We start from the raw sequence: 21,551 nt of genomic DNA on the forward strand, positions 1-21,551 counted from the left end.
TTGGGCATGGCCAATTTTTACTGAGGTACATTAGTACTGTTGGTACACCAATGTTTTGGGGCCCTCACCTACAGTGCAATCATAGCAATTTGTATGTTCTTCGCCTGCACTCATGGTACAGAAGTGTGTGTGGGGTTGGCCTACACTTTAGCTACATAAATGTAACTTGGGCCTTGGCTATACTGCAGCTACTGAAATGGAACTAAGACTGCGCTCCCACTATACTGCTGCTTCGGAATTGTTCCTGGGGCCTGTGTAGGCTGCTACAATGACTTAAATGGAACTAAGACTATGCTCCTCCTATACTGCTGCTTCGGAATTGTTCCTGGGGCCTGTGTAGGCTGCTACTATTACTGAAATGGAACGAAGACTGCGCTGCCACTATACTGCTGCTTCGGAATTGTTACTGGGGCCTGTGTAGGCTGCTACTATTACTGAAATGGAACTAAGACTGTGCTCCCCCTATAATGCTGCTAGTGATATGTTAGTGGGGCCTGTCGCTAATGCTACGGCTGAAATGTTACTAATTCTGGGCTCTGCCTATACCGCTGCTAATGGTATGTCTCTGGGGTGTGGAAACAGAGGCTTCCCAAAGACATGATGGCGGCGAGGCCATTTCCCACCAACGCTGTTACTGTTAAGGTGCATATAACCACGGACACGTGGAGAGGACACGTAGTGCCTCCAAAACATCCCCCGCCACGGCCCACTTAATCCCGGCCACATTCCGAAAACCAACAAAATAAAACCGCGCTACTAGGTCCGCAGTCACCACCACATTACCACCAACGCGGTTACTGTTAAGGTACATATTACCAGTCTGACTGGGGCATGCAGTGTGGGCCGGAGCCCACCTGCATTAAGCACGACATTACTACCTCAGCTGTGTTGGGCAATGCAATGGGATATTTTTGTGTATCGCCGGTGGGTTCCAGGGAGCCACCCATGCTGTCGGTCGACAGGGACTTCACAATAGGGAGTTGTACCTGCCTGTGTCTTTGAATTAAAAAGCCCGGTCTGACTGGGGCATGCAGAGACACCTTGACAGAATGAATAGTGTGTGGCACATAGGTTCCCCATTGCTATGCCCACGTGTGCAGCTCCTGATGGCGGTGGCACAGGATTCTATTTCTCATTGCTTCTGTACAGCATTGTGGGCTATCGCCCCGCCCCTTTTAAAGAGGGTCGCTGCCTAGCCGTGCCAACCCTCTGCAGTGTGTGCCTGCGGTTCCTCCTCATGGCAGACGCACTTCTAAATAGACATGAGGGTGGTGTGGCATGAGGGCAGCTGAAGGCTGCGCAGGGACACTTTGGTGTGCGCTGTGGGGGGGAGGGGGGGCGGTTGGGCAGCATGTAACCCAGTAGAAGTGGCAGTGGAGTGTCATGCAGGCAGTGATTGTGCTTTGTTGGAGGTAGTGTGGTGCTCAGCAAAGGTATGCCATGCTAATGAGGGCTTTTCAGAAGTAAAAGTTTTTGGGAGGGGGGGGCCCACTCTTGCCGCTATTGTGGCTTAATAGTGGGACCTGTGAACTTGAGATGCAGCCCAACATGTAGCCCCTCGCCTGCCCTATCCGTTGCTGTGCCGTTCCCATCACTTTCTTGAATTGCCCAGATTTTCACACAAGGAAACCTTAGCGAGCATCGACGAAATACAAAAATGCTCGGGTCGCCCATTGACTTCAATGGGGTTCGTTACTCGAAACGAACCCTCGAGCATCGCGAAAAGTTCGTCCCGAGTAACGAGCACCCGAGCATTTTGGTGCTCGCTCATCTCTACTGCTAAACTGTCATGGAAGTGAACCTCAGATGCAGAACACTATTGTAATGCTTTAAAAATATGTATGGGCCGACAAGCGAACTAAACACTAAAGACAAGGGGATTGCTGATGATAAACATGATAACCACTGACATTCATCAGATAGATTTCAATGATGAAGTATGATAGCTTTACAGTCTCTCTGTTTGTTCATCTATAATGTCACTTCAGACATGAAGCATGGAGATTATAGACGCTGGATATAAATATAAAGATTCCAGCATCTGATTTAGCTTAGAGGAGAACAGCTCAAGATAGCTTTAAAATATATGCGAAAATTTTGGCCCAAAGACTAATGGGAATCATCCCAAGCCTGGTACACAGCGACCAGGTGGGTTTCACGCTGGGTCGACAGGCGTCGGATGGCACAAGAAGGATAATAGACCTTCTGGCCGCAGTGACGAGACTGCTAACGCCTTCTCTGCTCCTCACCCTGGATGCGGAGAAGGCGTTCGACAGAATACACTGGGGTATGCATTCGCTGTACTAGAGAAATTTGGACTCAAGGGAGAGATATTTGGAGCTATACAGGCCCTATATTCATCCCCAACGGCTAAGGTACTGGCCAATGGTGTCCTGTCTAGCAGCTTCCATATCACCAATGGCACACGCCAGGGATGCTCCCTCTCCCCCCTATTATTTGTATTTACGATAGAGCCATTTGCAGAAAAAGTAAGAACAAACCCGGAAATCAGAGGTATCCCACTACCACTCCGCCAACACAAAATCGGCTTATTCGCGAACGACTTGTCACTGATTATGACCCACCCTATGACATCCCTCAGAGCAATCACAAGAAATATAAATGAATTCGGACAGGTCTTGTACTATAGAATAAACGCCCACGAATCCCAAATATTGGGAATTAACATCCCAAAAAAATTTTAAAAAAACAGAAGAAGAATTCCAATTTTCGTGGGAATCAGAGGAAATCCCTTACTTAGGACTTAAACTCACACTCCCCTTAAGCAACATGCCAATAAGCAGTCTAAATTCCCTATTAAGCTCCCTACAAAAAGATCTAGATAGATTTGAAAAAACAGAACCCTCATGGCTAGGGAGAATGGTATTATATAAAATGATGGTATTACCAAAAATTCTATACATATTTAGAACCATGATACTACCTATCCCCCAAAGATACCTAAAACTCCTGCAAAACCAAATGCTAACATTTATTTGGAAAAAAAAGAAACCAAGAATGGTAGCTTCTATACTATTCGCTTCCAGAGGAAGGGGAGGTATGGGAGCCCCTAATATCACAGCATATTACAGAGCCACCATAATTCAAGAACTAAACACCTGGTGTGCCCCACAAAACAACATAAGCTGGCCAGAAATTGAAAAACAATTAAGTGGCGGTGGTAACCTCAGCACCTTACTTCTGTCGGCCGTAATCGACCCGAAGATAACAATCCCAAACAACCCAACGATCAAAGCCTCATTAGAAACATGGCTGACCATGATTGAAATCTCCAAGTCCCATTTCCCGAAGAAACAAATACCACTGCCAATAGACGCATTAGAACGATTGATCCCCAACCTATCACTAAAGAACTGGAAACAAAGGGGAATCAATCTACTGACAGACATCCAAAGAGGCTCTAAACTTAAACCCTTCGACACATTATGTGAAGAAAGGAAACTTACCAACTCAGATCTCTTACAATATAGCCAAATAAAAAGCTACCTCTCAACAAACAAATATCTCACGCTAATGCTACCTTTATATCTATATAAGCTACTCTACTCACAAAAACCACTAAAGAATAAACTAAAACACTGGTACGAAATATTCAACGAAGAAGCCTTAGAAAAACCTAACAAACAGAAAAAAGTCCATATACTCAACTGGGAAAAAGAGCTAAAAACCTCATATGGTTTAGATCACTGGACCAAAACTTGCAACTGGGCCCACAAGTGTACCCTAAGCGCTAAACTATTGGAAGTCCATCAAAAAACCCTCACGAGATGGTACTACTCCCCCTGAGACTCGCACAACTATTCCTAGGGACCCCTGGGAATTGCTGGAGAGGCTCTGACGAAAAAGGCTCCCTCCTACATATTTTTTGGGAATGCACCCACCTCCGCCCACTATGGAACGCAATTCCTATAATTGCCTACAAAATATGGGGGATTAAAATAAAACTAAAACCACAAGCTGCAATCCTACTACTAGAGATGGAGAACCTCTCCCCTTGATGCAGAAAACGTATAACCCAAATACTGCTATGTGCTAAATTATTGATTGCCAGAAATTGGAAATCTACAAAAATACACACGGCACAAAATCTCATCAAAATGTTATCTGACCATTGTGCACTTGAAAATTTATATGCAATAAGACAAGACAGAATCACCAACTTTAAAGAAATATGGCAGCCCTGAATAGAGGGGACCAAAAGAAACTTGATTCCATGGTAGACGAACTAGACCTAAAAAGGAACTAACAAATAAAATACACGAACCACGGTCGGAAACAGGGTTGCGCCAATCACTTCCAAGACTCCAAGTTACCCCCCCTCCCCCCCTCCCCTACATCCCCACCCCACCCCCGCCCCCACGGCCCCCTCTCCCACCTTTTCTATTTTTGAATGACTATATCTTAAATACCTGGATTAAGTTAAGTAAACGAAACCAATGGTGAAATAATGTGTTTAATAATGATTTGATATACTACAATTTGATGTGATTACTACTTTGTAATGTTACCTAGAATCACAATAAAAACTTATTGGAAGGAAAAAAAATTGTTAGTATATTGAGTAGAAAACACCAAATTATTTTTTCCATGTGAATTAATTAATGGTTCAATATTTCCTCTCGTTCTCGATGTTTTACCTTACTACAGGCTCTGTTTAATAACTGTCTAGTGTACCCTCGTTCAGATAACCTATCACAAATAGATCTTTCAGGTTTTTTATACGCGACTTCTTGGAAGCAAGCTCTTTTTGCTCTAATGAGCTCGCCCACCGGAATAGCCTATAGTGTATGTTTTGCATGATTGCTACTGGCATGCAAGATAGTGTTCCTGGCAGACGGTTTTCTGTAAAGCTCTGTGATAATCTCTCCCATCTCATTGTCACCAAGTAGGGCGAGGTCCAAAAAAGGGACCTAACCCTCGTGGTAATTACATATGAAACGGAGGTTATATCCATTGTCACTGAAATATTTTTCTAAATCAACCACCTTTTCACAGTTTTGTTTATGTCCTGTATATAAATTCTTCCATATGATTATGATGACATCAATAAATCTAGTATACCATACCATGTCTCCAATGAACGAATTACTGTCAGAAAAAATAAAAATATCCTCCCACCAACTCAGACATAAATTGGCTACTGTGGGTGGAAATCTGGAGCCCATCGGGGCTCCAGATATCTGTAAATAATAGTTTTTATTGAACAGAAAAAAATTATTCTTTAACAAAAAATGTACATTCTCTAAAATGAATTCCTTAGGTTCATTGGAATATTTAGAATTTTTTGGCCACGTGGTGTGGTATGCTAGAATAAAGATCCCTGACATCACACAGGATCCAACCAAAGTTTCTCTGCCATTTCAATTTTTTAACTTCTTGGATAACATCTTTGCTATCCTGCAAAACGCCGGGAGGACGTCTAACAAATAGTTGCACGTCTAAAAATGCTCAGCATTTTGTTAGCCAAAACCAGGAGCTGGTCCAAAATACGGAAGAAATGCTAATAATTCCATTATACTTTCTCTCTGTATGTTGGTTTGGGCTCACAAAAAACTGATGGAAAAAGTGCCCGTGTGAAATCGGCGTTCGGGCTAGGTCAGACGAGCATTTTTTAAACGCAATTAGGTGCGTGAAAAAATTTGTACAATGCGTGTAGAAAAAAAATCGCATGAGTGGGTGAATTTGCACTCATATGTTCTGTCTTTTGCAGGTGAGATACGATTCACAAACGCAGATAGCATGCGCAAAAAATATCCGTTCAAGTGACTGAGCCCTTAGAGGTAACTTGTATGCACTAATATACTGACTAACAAATAAACATACATTTCCTTGCAAATATTTTATTTCTAATTCACAGTAAGGCCTCGTTCATTCAAGCGTGTATTTTTGCACATCCGTGCTGCGCAAATACCAGCACTGCATGGATGTGCAAAAAAACATGTGAACGAAGCTCCGTGCACCATTGTCTTCAAGTGGGCCGTCGCTGCTGCCAGCGGCGCCAATTGAAAGCAATGGGCTGCTGGCAACCCCTGCAGTGATTGAATTCAATGAATGGCCGAGTGCTGACTGTGACTGGCTGAGTGTTATGACCAATCATAGGCAGCGCTCAGCTGTCATTCAATAATGCTCAGCCAATCAGATACAGCCCTTCAGCAGGTGAGGATTTTAAATGGGAGAGCTTTGCAATCCTCTGCCACAGTTGTGACAGCTGTGGCAGGGGATTTTTCACTCCATTGCCATTATTACTGAACACTGTGACAGTGCCGTCAAAGTGTTCAGTGATGAGGGGACTCCACGCAGGGAATATTGATGTGCAGCACGGACCTATGGTGCATGCATGCCCTATCTTTTCCAGGTGCACGCGCTTGCATGCCTGTAAAACATGAACATGTGAATACACCATAGGAAACCAATGGTTCTAATAGACATGCAGTTTTGTGTGCCTGTATGTGCGCGTGTATGTACACGCATAAACATGCTCATCTGTGGCCTAAGCATGTTTTTTCAAAATAATTATATGATGGCAAAGCATTCAAAATGCAAAAAAAGCACATTCCGTTATTACTACCTAACATTTGTAAGAGCATGTATGGCATGCTGGGCCTTCCCTCAAGGAGCTGTAATGCCTGTAAATGTATTTTTATAATATGATGTGATGTCTCTTTAAAAATGGTGACTGTAAATTGTAATGGAGGGAAGCAGCTTTGGGCAGAGTAATGATGTGGCTGAGGTTGGGAATATTTAAGTTGGGTTTCCGCTTGAGGTTTGTGAGAAGGCTGTCTAGTGTGTTGATAGTGAATAGAGATGAGCGAGCACTAAAATGCTCGGGTGCTCGTTACTCGGGACGAAATTATCGCGATGCTCGAGGGTTCGTTTCGAGTAACGAACCCCATTGAAGTCAATGGGCGACTCAAGCATTTTTGTATATCGCCGATGCTCGCTAAGGTTTCCATTTGTGAAAATCTGGGCAATTCAAGAAAGTGATGGGAACGACACAGCAACAGATAGGGCAGGCGAGGGGCTACATGTTGGGCTGCATCTCAAGTTCCCAGGTCCCACTATTAAGCCACAATAGCGGCAAGAGTGCCCCCCCCTCCCAACAACTTTTACTTCTGAAAAGCCCTCATTAGCATGGCATACCTTAGCTAAGCACCACACTACCTCCAACAAAGCACAATCACTGCCTGCATGACACTCCGCTGCCACTTCTCCTGGGTTACATGCTGCCCAACCACCCCCGCACGACCCAGTGTCAACAGCGCACACCAAATTGTCCCTGCGCAGCCTTCAGCTGCCCTCATGCCACGCCACACTCATGTCTATTTACAAGTGCGTCTGCCGTGAGGAGGAACCGCAGGCGCACACTACAGAGGGTTGGCACGGCTAGGCAGCGACCCTCTTTAAAAGGGGTGGGGCGATAGCCCACAATGCTGTACAGAAGCGATGAGAAATATAATCCTGTGCCACCGCCATCAGGAGCTGCACACGTGGGCATAGCAATGGGGAACCTATGTGCCACACACTATTCATTCTGTCAAGGTGTCTGGTCTGCATGCCCCAGTCAGACCGCGGTTTTTTATAAATAGTCACAGGCAGGTACAACTGGGAATCCCCAACTCCGCAATGGGAATTCCGTGTGCACCCACAGCATGGGTGGCTCCCTGGAACCCACCCGCTGTACATACATGTATCCTATTGCAGTGTCCTGGACAGCAGAGCTAACCTCAGATTAAAATGCAGGTGGGCTTTGGCCCAAACTGCATGCCCCAGTCAGACTGGGGTTCTTTAGAAGTGGACACATGTAGTTACAACTCCATGTGGAGCGACAGCATGGGTGGCTCCCTGGAACCCACCGGCGGTACATAAATATATCCCATTGCATTGCCCAGCACAGCTGATGTAACGGCAGCTGTAATGCAGGTGGGCAAAAAATTAATTGGATTACACTGTAGGCGAGGGCCCCAAAAAATTGGTGCACCAACAGTACTAATGTACATCAGAAAAATTGCCCATGCCCAACCAAGAGGGCAGGTGAAAGCCATTAATCGCTTTGGTTAATGTGGCTTAATTGGTAACTAGGCCTGGAGGCAGCCCAGTTAAAATAAAAATTGGTTCAGGTGAAAGTTTCAACGCTTTAATGAGCACTGAAACGTATAAAAATTGTTTACAAAAATTATATGACAGAGCCTTGTGGGCCTAAGAAAAATTGCCCGTTCGGCGTGATTACGTGAGGTTTCAGGAGGAGGAGCAGGAGGAGGAGGATGAATATTATACACAGATTGATGAAGCTAAAAGTTTCACGTTTTTGATGGTGATAGAGAACAATGCTTCCATCCGCGGGTGCAGCCTACGTATTGTTTAGGTATCGCTGCTGTCCGCTGGTGGAGAAGAGAAGTCTGGGGAAATCCAGGCTTTCTTCATCTTGATGAGTGTAAGCCTGTCGGCACTGTCGGTTGACAGGCGGGTACGCTTATCTGTGATGATTCCCCCAGCCGCACTAAACACCCTGTCTGACAAGACGCTAGCCGCAGGACAAGCAAGCACCTCCAGGGCATACAGTGCGAGTTCAGGCCACGTGTCCAGCTTCGACACCCAGTAGTTGTAGGGGGCAGAGGCGTCACAGAGGACGGTTGTGCGATCGGCTACGTACTCCCTCACCATCCTTTTACAGTGCTCCCGCCGACTCAGCCTTGACTGGGGAGCGGTGACACAGTCTTGCTGGGGAGCCATAAAGCTGTCAAAGGCCTTAGAGAGTGTTCCCCTGCCTGTGCTGTACATGCTGCCTGATCTCTGCTCCTCCCCTGCTACCTGGCCCTCGGAACTGCGCCTTCGGCCACTAGCGCTGTCGGATGGGAATTTTACCATCAGTTTATTCGCCAGGGTCCTGTGGTATAGCATCACTCTCGAACCCCTTTCCTCTTCGGGTATGAGAGTGGAAAGGTTCTCCTTGTACCGTGGGTCGAGCAGTGTGTACACCCAGTAATCCGTAGTGGCCAGAATGCGTGTACCGCGAGAAAGGCATCCTAACATGAAGTCAGCCATGTGTGCCAGGGTACCTGTACGCAACACATGGCTGTCCTCACTAGGAAGATCACTTTTAGGATCCTCCCCCTCCTCCTCCTCCTCTGGCCATACACGCTGAAAGGATGACAGGCAAGCAGCATGGGTACCCTCAGCATTGGGCCAAGCTGTCTCATCCCCCCCCCTCCTCATCCTCCTCATGCTCCTCCTCCTCAACGCGCTGAGATATAGACAGGAGGGTGCTCTGACTATCCAGCGACATACTGTCTTCCCCCGCCTCTGTTTCTGAGCGCAAAGCGTCTGCCTTTATGCTTTGCAGGGAACTTCTCAAGAGGCATAGCAGAGAAATAGTGACGCTAATGATTGCAGCATCGCCGCTCACCATCTGGGTAGACTCCTCAAAGTTTCCAAGGACCTGGCAGATGTCTGCCAACCAGACCCACTCTTCTGTAAAGAATTGAGGAGGCGGACTACCACTGCGCTGCCCATGTTGGAGTTGGTATTCCACTATAGCTCTACGCTGCTCATAGAGCCTGGCCAACATGTGGAGCGTAGAGTTCCACCGTGTGGGCACGTCGCACAGCAGTCGGTGCACTGGCAGATTAAACCGATGTTGCAGGGTGCGCAGGGTGGCAGCGTCCGTGTGGGACTTGCGGAAATGTGCGCAGAGCCGGCGCACCTTTACGAGCAGGTCTGACAAGTGTGGGTAGCTTTTCAGAAAGCGCTGAACCACCAAATAAAAGACGTGGGCCAGGCATGGCACGTGCGTGAGGCTGCCGAGCTGCAGAGCCGCCACCAGGTTACGGCCGTTGTCACACACGACCATGCCCGGTTGGAGGCTCAGCGGCGCAAGCCAGCGGTCGGTCTGCTCTGTCAGACCCTGCAGCAGTTCGTGGGCCGTGTGTCTCTTCTCTCCTAAGCTGAGTAGTTTCAGCACGGCCTGCTGACGCTTGGCCACCGCTGTGCTGCCACGCCGCGTGACACCGACTGCTGGCGACGTGCTGCTGCTGGCACATCTTGATTGCGAGACAGAGGTTGCGTAGGAGGAGGAGGAGGAGGAGGAGGGTCGTTTAGTGGAGGAAGCATACACCGCAGCAGATACCAGCACCGAGCTGGGGCCCGCAATTCTGGGGGTGGGTAGGACGTGAGCGGTCCCAGGCTCTGACTCTGTCCCAGCCTCCACTAAATTCACCCAATGTGCTGTCAGGGAGATATAGTGGCCCTGCCCGCCTGTGCTTGTCCACGTGTCCGTAGTTAAGTGGACCTTCCCACTAACCGCATTGGTGAGGGCGCGTACAATGTTGCGGGAGACGTGGTCGTGCAGGGCTGGGATGGCACATCGGGAAAAGTAGTGGCGACTGGGAACTGAATAGTGCGGGGCTGTCGCCGCCATCATACTTTTGAAAGCCTCCATTTCCACAACCCTATACGGCAGCATCTCCAGGCTGATAAATTTGGCTATGTGCACGTTTAACGCTTTAGCGTGCGGGTGCGTGGCGGCGTAATTGCGCTTGCGCTTCAACACTTGCGCTAGCGACGGCTGGACGGTGCGCTGACAGACATTGGTGGATGGAGCCGAGGACAGCGGAGGTGAGGGTGTGGGTGCAGGCCAGGAGACGGTAGTGCCTGTGCCCTTAGAGGGTGGTTGGATCTCAATGGCAGGTTGGGGCACAGGGGGAGAGGCAACGGTGCAAACCGGAGGCGGTGAACGGCCTTCGTCCCACCTTGTGGGGTGCTTGGCCATCATATGTCTGCGCATGCTGGTGGTGGTTGCTCCCCGGCTGATCTTGGCGCGACACAGGTTGCACACCACTGTTCGTCGGTCGTCTGCACTCTCAGTGAAAAACTGCCAGACCTTTGAGCACCTCGGCCTCTGCAGGGTGGCATGGCGCGAGGGGGCGCTTTGGGAAACAGTTGGTGGATTATTCGGTCTGGCCCTGCCTCAACCCCTGGACACCGCACTGCCTCTTGCAACCTGCCCTGCTGCTGCCCTTGCCTCCCTCTCTGAAGACCTGTCCTCAGTAGGCGTAGCAAACCAGGTGGGGTCAGTCACCTCATCGTCCTGCTGCTCTTCATCCAAATCCTCTGTGCGCTCCTCCCTCGGACTTACTGCCCTTACTACTACCTCACTGATAGACAACTGTGTCTCATCGTCATCGTCCTCCTCACCCACTGAAAGGTCTTGAGACAGTTGCCGAAAGTCCCCTGCCTCATCCCCCGGACCCTGGGAACTTTCAAAAGGTTGGGCATCGGTCACAACAAACTCCTCCAGTGGGAGAGGATTCGGAACCCTTGCTGCCCATTCTGGGCAGGGGCCCGGGGACAGTTCCTGGGAGTCTGCCTGCTCCTCAGAATGTGTCATTGTAATGGAGTGAGGAGGCTGGGAGGAAGGAGGAGCAGCAGCCAGAGGATTCAGAGTTGCAGCAGTGGACGGTGCAGAACTCTGGGTGTTCGATAGATTGCTGGAAGCACTTTCTGCCATCCACGACAGGACCTGCTCACACTGCTCATTTTCTAATAAAGGTCTACCGCGTGGACCCATTAATTGTGAGATGAATGTGGGGACGCCAGAAATGTGCCTCTCTCCTAATCCCACAGCAGTCGGCTGCGATACACCTGGATCAGGAGCTCGGCCTGTGCCCACACCCTGACTTGGGCCTCCGCATCCTCGCCCGCGTCCACGTCCTCTAGGCCTACCCCTACCCCTCAGCATGCTGTATTACCAGTAGTGCAGAAACAGAACGCTGTAATTAAATGTGCCGCTTATTGGCCTGTGGTTGGAGGCTGACTTCGCTTACGGAACGCACAGCAGAGCCAGGAAAGAATTTTGCGCAAGCCTGCTGTAACACTTAGCTGGCTGCATATGAATTAGGAGGACAACTACACCCAGCACAGACCCAGTACACTGAGGACAGTCACAGGCAGCCCAAATAGATTTTTTTCCCCAAATGTTTTTGGAAAGGCCCACTGCCTATATTCAATATATATATATGTCTTCTGTCCCTGCCTCACCACTACTGGCCCTGGAGTATGTAAAATAACTGCAGACTGTTGCACTGTGGACTGGAATACAGCGGTGATGTAACAGCCAACACAGAGCCAGGAAAGAATTTTGCGCAAGCCTGCTGTAACACTTAGCTGGCTGCGTATGAATTAGGAGGACAACTACACCCAGCACAGACCCAGTACACTGAGGACAGTCACAGGCAGCCCAAATAGATTTTTTTCCCCAAATGTTTTTGGAAAGGCCCACTGCCTATATTCAATATATATATATGTCTTCTGTCCCTGCCTCACCACTACTGGCCCTGGAGTATGTAAAATAACTGCAGACTGTTGCACTGTGGACTGGAATACAGCGGTGATGTAACAGCCAACACAGAGCCGGGAAAGAATTTTACGCAAGCCTGCAGTAACACTTAGCTGGCTGCGTATGAATTAGGAGGACAACTACACCCAGCACAGACCCAGTACACTGAGGACAGTCACAGGCAGCCCAAATAGATTTTTTTCCCCAAATGTTTTTGGAAAGGCCCACTGCCTATATTCAATAAATATATGTTTTCTGTCCCTGCCTCACCACCACTACTGGCCCTGGACTATGTATAATTACTGCAGGGCGCAATGCTCTGCACGGCCGATATACAAAAAAAAAAAAGCGCAACACTGCAAAAAGCAGCCTCCACACTACTGCACACGGTTAGATGTGGCCCTAAGAAGGACCGTTGGGGTTCTTTAAGCCTAAAATACTCCTAACGCTCTCCCTATAGCAGCTCCGGCACCAGCAGCACTGTCCCTGATCTCTGTCAGAATAAATCTGTGGCAAGCCGCAGGAGGGGCCGATTTATATACTCGGGTGACACCTGATCTCGCCAGCCACTCACTGCAGGGGGGTGGTATAGGGCTTGAACGTCGCAGGGGGAAGTTGTAATGCCTTCCCTGTCTTTTTATTGGCCAGAAAAGCGCGCTAACGTCTCAGAGATGAAAGTGAAAGTAACTCGAACATCGCGTGGTACTCGCCTCTAGTAACGAGCATCTCGAACACGCTAATACTCGAACGAGTATCAAGCTCGGACGAGTACGTTCGCTCATCTCTAATAGTGAACACACATGCACTGTGATGTGGTAGGTGAAAAGTGTTGGTGTTGGGGATATGCTCTCTATAGAGTGCTGGCAGGTCTTGGTTGGGGGTCAGTGACCTCCAGGTGAGAGCTTATTGGAGAGATAGAAAGTGCTAAGTCTGTTACTTTTGAGTTGAGACAGACTATGTTTATCTGCTTAAATGAGCCTGGTTGTTGCTGCCACCAATATAAGAGACTGTGCTCTTGGCAAGGTTTACATGTTTCCAGTAAATCATTGAGCAGGAAAGTTGCCTAACCCCAAGAGACACAATGTATGATAAATATGACTTTATTAAATTCCCAACAGGTAACACTGACCATCGATTGAATCTGATGAAGACCCACATGCTCCATAGGCCTTCAAGATTCACCTTTTGGCAGTAATAATTTTAACCTCCATTTTAGTAGCTTTCATATGAACAGTACTTGGGTACAACTCAGCATCCAAAATGTCTTATGATCACAAAATATTCAATGTTTTTGAAACATATTTTACATTATTTAAGTTTAATTCCTTCATGACTAGATTGTGTTTTGGTGCTAAAAGAACAGATGCTTTTTAAAAATTATGAGTAAATTAAATGGCCTGATATGTTAGCTTCTTTTTTTAGGACATTTGGGCTGTATACAGATATTTTTTTTTCTTTTTCAGTTATAGGGCTCAGATGAGAGTGTAATTGTGCGCATCCATGCTGCCCAAAAAAAATGCGCTGCACAGATGTGCAAAATGCGCATGACCATGGCTCCATTTCAATTTCATTCAATGGGGCCAGCACTACAGCAACCCCCGCATTGATTTTTGTGGAAGGGCTTGAAATATGAGCCCTTCCCTAAAAATCATCCCTAGCTTGTGTTAAAAATTGAAAAATATATATGCTCACCTCTCCACCGCTGGGCAGCTCTGGCGCGTGTTCTCTTTTCCCTGCCGGCACTGCTCTGAAGCACATTCACCAGGCGGTGATTTGAAAATCTTCACCTCCGGAAAGGTCTTTATTAGAGATGAGCGAGCACCAAAATGCTCGGGAGCTCGTTACTCGAGACGAACTTTTCGCGATGCTCGAGGGTTCGTTTCGAATAATGAACCCCATTGAAGTCAATGGGCGACCCGAGCATTTTTGTATATCGCCGATGCTCGCTAAGGTTTCCATTTGTTAAAATCTGGGCAATTCAAGAAAGTGATGGGAACGACACAGCAACGGATAGGGCAGGCGAGGGGCTACATGTTGGGCTGCATCTCAAGTTCACAGGTCCCACTATTAAGCCACAATACCGGCAAGAGTGCCCCCCCCCCCCAACAACTTTTACTTCTGAAAAGCCCTCATTAGCAATGCATACCTTAGCTAAGCACCACACTACCTCCAACAAAGCACAATCACTGCCTGCATGACACTCCGCTGCCACGTCTCCTGGGTTACATGCTGACCAACCCCCCCCCCCCCCCCACGACCCAGTGTCCACAGCGCACACCAAACTGTCCCTGTCCAGCCTTCAGCTGCCCTCATGCCACGCCACACTCATGTCTATTTATAAGTGCGTCTGCCAGAGGAAAAGCAGGCACACATGCAGAGGGTTGGCACGGCTAGGCAGCGACCCACTTTAAAAGGGGCGGGGCGATAGCCCACAATGCTGTACAGAAGCAATGAGAAATATAATCCTGTGCCACCGCCATCAGGAGCTGCACACGTGGGCATAGCAATGGGGAACCTATGTGCCACACACTATTCATTCTGTCAAGGTGTCTGCATGCCCCAGTCAGACCGCGGTTTTTAATTCATAGACACAGGCAGGTACAACTCCCTATTGTGAAGTCCCTGTGGACCGACAGCATGGGTGGCTCCCTGGAACCCACCGGCGGTACATAAAAATATCCCAACACAGCTGAGGTAGTAATGTCGTGCTTAATGCAGGTGGGCTTCGGCCCACACTGCATGCCCCAGTCTGACTGGGGTTCTTTAGATGTGGAAACAGATGCATTTATAATTCCCTGTGGACCCACAGCATGGGTGGCTCCCTGGAACCCACCGGCGGTACATAAAAATATCCCATTGCATTGCCCAACACAGCGGATGTAACGTCAGCTGTAATGCAGGTGGGCTAAAAATTCATTTGATTACACTGTAGGCGAGGGCCCACAAAAATTGCTGTATCAACAGTACTAATGTACATCCAAAAAATTGGCCATGGCCAACCAAGAAGGCAGGTGAAACCCATTAATCGCTTTGGTTAATGTGGCTTAAGTGGTAACTAGGCCTGGAGGCAGCTCAGTTTAACGAAAAATTGGTTCAAGTTAAAGTTTCAACGCTTTTAAGAGCATTGAAACGTATAAAAATTGTTTAGAAAAATTATATGAGTGAGCCTTGTGGCCCTAAGAAAAACTGCCCGTTCGGCGTGATTACGTGAGGTTTCAGGAGGAGGAGCAGGAGGAGGAGGAGGAGGAAGATTATACACAGATTGATGAAGCAGAAATGTCCCCGTTTTGGATGGTGAGAGAGAATGATGCTTCCATCCGCGGGTGCAGCCTACGTATTGCTTAGGTATCGCTGCTGTCCGCTGGTGGAGAAGAGAAGTCTGGGGAAATCCAGGCTTTGTTCATCTTGATGAGTGTAAGCCTGTCGGCACTGTCGGTTGACAGGTGGGTACGCTTATCCGTGATGATTCCCCCAGCCGCACTAAACACCCTCTCTGACAAGACGCTAGCCGCAGGACAAGCAAGCACCTCCAGGGCATACAGCGCGAGTTCAGGCCACGTGTCCAGCTTCGACACCCAGTAGTTGTAGGTGGCAGAGGCGTCACGGAGGACGGTCATGCGATCGGCTATGTACTCCCTCACCATCCTTTTACAGTGCTCCCGCCGACTCAGCCTTGATTGGGGAGCGGTGACACAGTCTTGCTGGGGAGCTATAAAGCTGGCAAAGGCCTTGGAGAATGTTCCCCTGCCTGCGCTGTACATGCTGCCTGATCTCTGCGCCTCCCCTGCTACCTGGCCCTCGGAACTGCGCCTTCTGCCACTAGCGCTGTCGGATGGGAAGTTTACCATCAGTTTGTCCACCAGCGCCCTGTGGTATAGCATCATTCTCGAACCCCTTTCCTCTTTGGGAATGAGAGTGGAAAGGATCTCCTTATACCGTGGGTCGAGCAGTGTGTACACCCAGTAATCCGTAGTGGCCAGAATGCGTGTAACGCGAGGGTCACGAGAAAGGCATCCTAACATGAAGTCAGCCATGTGTGCCAGGGTACCTGTACGCAACACATGGCTGTCTTCACTAGGAAGATCACTTTCAGGATCCTCCTCCTCCTCCTCTTCCTCCTCCTCAGGCCATACACGCTGAAAGGATGACAGGCAAGCAGCATGGGTACCGTCAGCAGTGGGCCAAGCTGTCTCTTCCCCCTCCTCCTCATGCTCCTCCTCCTCCTCCTGAACGCGCTGAGATATAGACAGGAGGGTGCTCTGACTATCCAGCGACCTACTGTCTTTATGCTTTGCAGGGAACTTCTCAAGATGCATAGCAGAGGAATGGTGACGCTAATGATTGCAGCATCGCCGCTCACCACCTGGGTAGACTCCTCAAATTTTCCAAGGACCTGGCAGATGGCTGCCAACCAGGCCCACTCTTCTGTAAATAATTGAGGAGGCTGACTCCCACTGCGCCGCGCAAGTTGGAGTTGGTATTTCACTATAGCTCTACGCTGCTCATAGTCTGGCCAACATGTGGAGCGTAGAGTTCCACTGTGTGGGCACGTCGCACAGCAGTCGGTGCACTGGCAGATTAAACCGATGTTGCAGGGTCCGCAGGGTGGCAGCGTGCGTGTGTGATTTGCGGAAATGTGCGCAGATCCGGCGCACCTTTCCGAGCAGGTATGACAAATGGGGGTAGCTTTTCAGAAAGCGCTGAACCACCAAATTAAAGACATGGGCCAGGCATGGCACGTGCGTGAGGCTGCCGAGCTGCAGAGCCGCCACCAGGTTACGGCCGTTGTCACACACGACCATGCCCGGTTGGAGGCTCAGCGGCGCAAGCCAGCGGTCGGTCTGCTCTGTCAGACCCTGCAGCAGTCCATGGCGCTTGCCCACCGCTGTGCTGCCACGCCGCGTGACACCGACTGCTGGCGACGTGCTGCTGCTGACACATCTTGATTGCGAGACAGAGGTTGCGTAGGAGGAGGAGGAGGGTGGTTTAGTGGAGGAAGCATACACCCCCGCAGATACCACCACCGAGCTGGGGCACGCAATTCGTGGGGTGGGTAGGACGTGAGCGGTCCCAGGCTCTGACTCTGTCCCAGCCTCCACTAAATTCACCCAATGTGCCGTCAGGGAGATATAGTGGCCCTGCCCGCCTGTGCTTGTCCACGTGTCTGTTGTTAAGTGGACCTTGGCAGTAACCGCGTTGGTGAGGGCGCGTACAATGTTGCGGGAGACGTGGTCGTGCAGGCCTGGGACGGCACATCGGGAAAAGTAGTGGCGACTGGGAACCGAGTAGCGCGGGGCCGCCGCCATCATGCTTTTGAAAGCCTCCGTTTCCACAAGCCTATACGGCAGCATCTCTAGGCTGATCAATTTTGCAATGTGCACGTTTAACGCTTGAGCGTGCGGGTGCATGGCGTCGTACTTGCGCTTGCGCTCAAACTGTGGCGCTAGCGACGTCTGGACGCTACGCTGAGAGACATTGCTGGATGGGGCCGAGGACAGCGGAGGTGAGGGTGTGGGTGCAGGCCAGGAGACGGTAGTGCCTGTGTCCTCAGAGGGGGGTTGGATCTCAGTGGCAGGTTGGGGCACAGGGGGAGAGGCAGTGGTGCAAACCGGAGGCGGTGAACGGGCATCGTCCCACCTTGTGGGGTGCTTGGCCATCATATGCCTGCGCATGCTGTTGGTGGTGCCTCCCCAGCTGATCTTGGCGCGACAAAGGTTGCACACCACTGTTCGTCGGTCGTCAGGCGTCTCTGTGAAAAACTGCCACACCGTAGAGCACCTTGACCTGTGCAGGGTGGCATGGCGCGAGGAGGCGCTTTGGGAAACAGTTGGTGGATTATTCGGTCTGGCCCTGCCTCTACCCCTGGCCACCGCACTGGCTCGGCCTGTGCCCACACCCTGACTTGGGCCTCCGCGTCCTCGCCCACGTCCACGTCCTATAGGCCTACCCCTACCCCTCAGCATGGTGTATTACCAGTGATTTGATTTCCCAGGCAGGAAAAAAATTGGCGCAAGCCTGCAGCCAAAATAGAATTTTTTCCCTTGTTTTTCAAAGGACAAGCCACACTGCGTGTATTCAATGAATACTACTAAGTTTAATAACTGTGTTGTGGCCCTGCAAATGTGTCAGAGAACTGCAGTGATGCAAAGTTATTCGCTACAGCAGATCAGGGATTTCCCATGCAGGAAAAAAATTGGCGCAAGCCTGCAGCCAAAATAGAATTTTTTCCCTTGTTTTTCAAAGGAAAAGCCACACTGCGCCTATTCAATGAATAATGTATGTCTTCTGGCCCTGCCTACACAATTCTATCCCTGTAGTATTAATGCCGGGTGCAATGCTCTGCACAGCCGGTTTTGAGAAAAAAAAATAAAAAATGCAACACTGCTAACAGCAGCCTAACTCACAAGGCATCTGAGCCGAGCCGCGGGAGGGGCCGATTTTTATAGGAAACAAAAAAACAAAAGTCCCACCTTATCTTCATGTGCTGCAAGCCTCAGTTCCGCAAGCAAGTATACTCACAAGCTGTTGCCATCCGGCTACTTCTGGCTCTGAATAAACGCAAAACAATCCAATTGCAGGAATACAGCTTATTGTGGAAAAAACTTGCTTTTTATTTTCTTTATGGTGCTTGAGTAATACAGAGTATTATTCAAGCACCATAAAGAAAATAAAAAGCAAGTTTTTTCCACAATAAGCTGTATTCCTGCAATTGGATTGTTTTGCGCCAATTTTTATACTCAGGTGACATCAGATCTCCCCAGCCACTCACAGCAGGGGGGTGGTATAGGGCTTGAACGTCACAGGGGGAAGTTGTAATGCCTTCCCTGTCTTTCAATTGGCCCAGTCTATAATTACCTCTTTCCAGAAAGACAAATATCTGTCTGGGATGATTTAGTGAATCCTGCATTGAGTAGGGGGTTGGACCTGATGACCCTGGAGGTCCCTTCCAACTCTACCATTCTATGATTCTATGTTTCTGGAGTATGGGAGGAAACTCACACAATTACCTCATGGGTAATTATAAATCTATGCTCATCACTCACTGCTGTACCAGTACAATATATATTCACTACACACACTACAGTAAAGACTTTTGCATAAGCAGCCATAAGGCGTGTGTTACTTAACAGGGAAGACATCCAAACATTTCTGTGCCTTAATGTTACAGTTTAAAGAATACTTTTACCAAAAAAGGGGTAAGGCAATCATTTAAACTTTTTTTTTAGTTTTTGCCATTTTTTCTATTAATTTAATCAGTATTACAGATTATTAGTATTATCCTCTTTTGCAACTTATGACTGGCAGTGAATGTAATAAACAATGACATATTAGGGTACTCGAGATGCTCGTTACTTGAGACGAACACCACGCAGTACTCGAGTCAATTGCATTTCCCTCCCCGCATGTTTAGCGCCATTTTTTAGCCAATAGACATGTGGGAAGGCATTACCACTTCCTGCTGTGATGTGCCTGCCCTATCCCACCCCACAGTAGTGAGTGGCTGGGCTGATCAGGTGACCTCTGAGTACTTAAAGTGGTCCCGCCCGCGGCTCGCCTCAGACTCATGCTGGCAGAGGTTAGGGAAAGTGCTGCTGCTGATATAGGGAAAGTGTTAGAGTTCGATCCAGTCTTCAAGAACCCCAATGGTCCTTCTTAGGGCTACTCTTCATAGTGTGCATTACTGTTGTGGCTGGCTGGGAGCAGTAGTGCACCATTTTTTTTTCTCATCTTGGGCTGTGCAGGCCATTTCAGCTATAGCGTTCTCAGTCTGCAGTGTATTCTGCAGAGTTTACGGAAAGAGCTGCTGCTGATATAGAGAAAGTGTTAGAGTAGGATCCTGTCTTCAAGAACCCCAACAGTCCTTCTTAGGGCTACATCTGATCATGTGCATTATAGTTGTGGCTTGCTGGGAGTACTAGTGCATCAATTTTTGTATTACGCATCAAGGCCAGTTCCCAGCCTTTCAGTAATAGCGTTCTCATGCGGCAGTGCCGTACAACCAGCTCTCACCGTGAAACTGCTCTCGAACATCTCTTAGCCTACTGCAAGCGACTTTATTTATACCGATCTGTGTCTGCAGTGCATTAAACACAGAATGTTGGGGCACAGCTACTTTTATAGGGAGTTATACACTATACAATCCTGATCCTCCATGCAAAAAACCCAAAGCTCCGTCTTAGGGCTACATTTGACCGTGTGCATTATAGTTGTGGCTTGCTGGGAGTTGCAGTGCATCCATTTTTGTATTACGCATCAAGGCCAGTTCCCAGCCTTTCAGTAATAGCATTCTCAGGCTGCAGTGCCGTACAACCAACTCTCACCGTGAAACTGCTCTCTAACATTTCCTAGCCTACTGCAAACAACTTTATTTATACTGTTCTGTGTCTGCAGTGCATTAGACAGAGGTCTCACCGCTAAACAATACTGTAATATTTCCTGGGCCACTGCAAAGTATTTCAGCTCTGCCACTGTGCAGAGCATCTCACAATACCCTTTCCTTGGTGGGGTTGAGATAGCCACAGTTACCAGCACTATCCACTGGCTTTAGAGGCTTCTCCTACTCCACACAGCCTCTATTATCTACATGTCTCTGCGAGCGGTAAATTACCTCTAGGTATCAGCGCAAGACAGCGGGTTAATTTTTACAAGTCACAGCATAGAGCCTCCGCTATCTACAAGTCTCTGCGTGCGGTGAATCAAGCCACAGTTGTCAGTGCTGTAGAGAGGGGTAATTTATTTGGGCCCTGCTCTATTCTTAATCCGACATGATGAGGAGTAGGGGTAAGGGTCGAGGACGTGGACGCGGACACGTATGTCCAAGTGAGGATGTGGGCACAGACCGAGTTTCTGGTCGTGGTGAATCACAACCGGCTGCTGCGGGCTTAGGAGAGAGGCAAGGTTCTGAGGTCCCCAGATTCATATCACAATTTATGGGTCCGCATGGTAGATCTTTATTACAAACAGAGCAGTGCGAGCAGGTCCTGTCGTGGATGTCAGAAAATGTGTCCAGCAATGTATCGACCACCCAGTCTTCTACGCAGTCCACTACTCCCGGCATAGGAACTGCAACTCTAAATTCTTTGGCTGCTGCTCCTCCTTCCTCCCAGCCTCCTCACTCCATAAAAATGACATATTATGAGCAGGCAGAGTCCCAGGAACTGTTCTTGGGTCCCTGCTATGAGTGGGAAAAAATGGTTCC

This window comes from Eleutherodactylus coqui, chromosome 8, assembly GCF_035609145.1.
Source record: "Eleutherodactylus coqui strain aEleCoq1 chromosome 8, aEleCoq1.hap1, whole genome shotgun sequence".
Taxonomy (NCBI): Eukaryota; Metazoa; Chordata; class Amphibia; order Anura; family Eleutherodactylidae; genus Eleutherodactylus; species Eleutherodactylus coqui.